At 40.8% G+C, this 2,941-nt stretch overlaps 1 non-coding gene across 1 annotated transcript; it reads right to left on the bottom strand.

The window, feature by feature from the left end:
• Positions 1-1,359: 1,359 nt before the first annotated feature.
• On the bottom strand, positions 1,360-1,463 carry LOC142870389 (small nucleolar RNA U13). Its single transcript, XR_012918792.1, has one exon. It is a non-coding gene; the product is annotated as a small nucleolar RNA U13 (small nucleolar RNA).
• Between the last annotated feature and the right edge of the window lie 1,478 nt (positions 1,464-2,941).

Below are 2,941 nucleotides of genomic sequence, written 5' to 3' on the forward strand. Positions count from 1 at the left end.
TTTTGTTTTTTTCTGAGATGGGGTCTTGCTATGTTGCCCAGGCTGGTCTCAAACTCCTAGCCTCAAGTGCTCCTCCTACGTTCAGCCTCACAAGTAGCTAGGACTAGAGGTATGAACCACCACACCTGGATCTCTGCTCCTTTTTTGTTTTTTTGCATTGAGATCTTGCTGTGTCACCCAGGCTAGAGTGCAGTGGCATCATCACAGTTCACTACTGCCTGGAACTCCTGCATCTAAGCAATCTTCCTGCCTCAGCCTCCTGAGTAGCTGGAACTACCACCATGCCTGGCTAATTTTTTTTTTTTTTTTTTTTTTTAGAGACAGGGTCTTGCTGTGTTGTCTAGGCTGGTCTTGAACTCCTGGCCTCAAGTGATCCTCCTGAACTTGGCCTCCCAAAGTGTTGGGCTTACAGGCATGAGCCACAAGGCTCAGCCTCTACTCTTTCTTTGAATAAATTCTACTTTGCCTCAGTTCACCAAATAAGATTTTGCTGCTTTTTGCCCAGATCCCTGACCGGTGCATGTTGGGATTTCTGAGGAGACACAATAACTTCCACCCTACTTCCCCACTTGGGTTCCAAACAGAGAAATATGGCCAAGAGTATAAATAGAGGCCAGGGCATCTTCTTTATTACTGATAAAGGAAAACTTGGAGGTGTAACTGGGTGTGAGAGTCACATAGGGCTACAGACTGGGTAGCAGATGGCACTGGACTGGGTGAGACTCCTAACCTGGTGGAACAGTGGGACCAAGTGCTCACTGCAGCCAGGTGGCTCCAGGGAATAAGGAGGGAGGGGTGTGCCCAGGATACCTTGTTTATTCTCCCCAGATTTAACAGCTGGATAAGTAATTCCTCCCCCCTGAAATGGCCTGAGTTAGCGAGGATGGAGAGAGACCGGGAGAGTTTATGGAACATTCTTCTGCAAGGAAAGCAGTGATGAAGATGTATTCTCTCCTAGTAGGATGCAGCATCTCTCAGTTCTATCTATATCTATCATCTATCTATCTATCTATCTATCTATCTATCTATCTATCTATCTATCTATCTATCTATCTTTTGTCTATTGAATCTATCTTATGTATCCATCTTACCAAAATGGATTCATGCTGTATATCCTGTTTGTACCTCCTTTTCTTATCTAATGACATGCTATGAATATTCTCTATATCATGTTATATACACATCACGTTTCTCTAAGTGGTCACATGGTATTCCATTGCTTGGGTTATCATAATGTATTTAATAATTCTCTAGTTTTGAATATTTAGGTACTTTCCAATTTTTCACCATTATAATGCTGTTTATATTTTTGCCCATATCCATTCCTGATGATTTCCTTAGAATATTCTTTTCCCCTCATGTCAGATAGATAATGTGCCAACATCATAACAAGGTTTGAGGGAGGCACATCTCACACATAAGCGTGAAAGCCCAGTCATCATGCTTATGAACTACAAAAGGATCAAAATATTCATAGAATTTAGATGATTGGTGCTAGACTCAAATTGGAATTGACTCGAATTTGGAATTGTATTTTCCAAATTTCTTTGCAGAAACATTGTGTTAAATTATATATTTACCAATGGTATGTGAGAAGGTTTCTGCTCATTTTAAAAGTCTTACCTGATGAAAAACACTTAACATTTTAATTTGTGCTTCTTGATTAATAAAGTTGGATATTACTTATATATTCATATACTTAACATTCATTTTCCTCCTTTTGTCTCATTTGCTTACTTTTCTGGTGGTGCGTCTTTTTCTTGAGTGAAGAGGTCTTTGCTAAGGACAACAACCTATTTCTTGTCAAATATGTTGTAATCATTTCTTCCATTTATGGTTTTTTTTTTTTTTTTTTTTTTTTTGAGACAGAGTCTCACTTTGTTGCCCTGGCTAGAGTGAGTGCCCTAGCGTCAGCCTAGCTCACAGCAACCTCAAATTACTGGGCTCAAGCAATCCTCCTGCCTCAGCCTCCCGAGTAGCTGGGACTACAGGCATGCGCCACCGAGCCTGGCTAATTTTTTGTATATATATATTTTAGTTGGTCAATTAATTTCTTTCTATTTTTAGTAGAGATGGGGTCTCGCTCAGGCTGGTTTTGAACTCCCGACCTTGAGCAATCCGCCCGCCTCGGCCTCCCAGAGTGCTAGGATTACAGGCGTGAGCCACTGCGCCCAGCCCATTTATGGTTTATGTTTGAATATTTAATATCTTTGACCTGTGAAATTAAAAAAATTTTATCTGGTCGTGCCTATCCATTTTATCCTTTGTGGTTCTTATCCTTGATATTGTGTCTGCAAGGTCTTTAATTTTTTAAAAGAGGATATCAGAACTCTGTGAAGGTCTAAATATGGGGCAATATGCTTTTTCTGAATACTCTGTACCTTTGCCAACCAAATAATTTCTCTGTCAGTGCTTTCACAAGCATTTTTATCTTCCTTTGGCTGTGTAAAAGAATCTTTGTTCTCTTTAAGCTGGCATTGACTGTGCTATTTGCACAGTTCTCCTCCTCAATTCTCTATGTACCTGATTTAAAGACACGATAAGGAGTTTAAACATTAATTCTACAATGAGGTATTAACTAAGTATCCTATGCTCACGCACTTTAGAAGTTCATTTGATAAGCCACGTAAAACGGTAAGAGTCCGTGGTCGCTGCTCAGGGAGAATTACGTGGTCAGATCCCAGGCTAGAAAGTGCAAGGTCTATCTTGAAGCTATTTTCTCCTTTTTCTACCAATTATCAGCACTAACCACACAGAGATCAATGGGAACCAGGCAGTGGAAAAGAGGGCAGCAGACACTTTGCAGAGGTCGATGGTTTCATAGACCTGTCACTGTGAACTCCAGTGACCCTGTAAATCAGTTGGTGTATTGTCACTGGAGCCTCCCAACTGGGTCCTGTGAAATGTCCTTGGGATTTTGCCAGCTGTCCTTTACTCTCTA

The sequence above is a fragment of the Microcebus murinus genome, chromosome 3, assembly GCF_040939455.1.
Source record: "Microcebus murinus isolate Inina chromosome 3, M.murinus_Inina_mat1.0, whole genome shotgun sequence".
Classification (NCBI taxonomy): Eukaryota; Metazoa; Chordata; class Mammalia; order Primates; family Cheirogaleidae; genus Microcebus; species Microcebus murinus.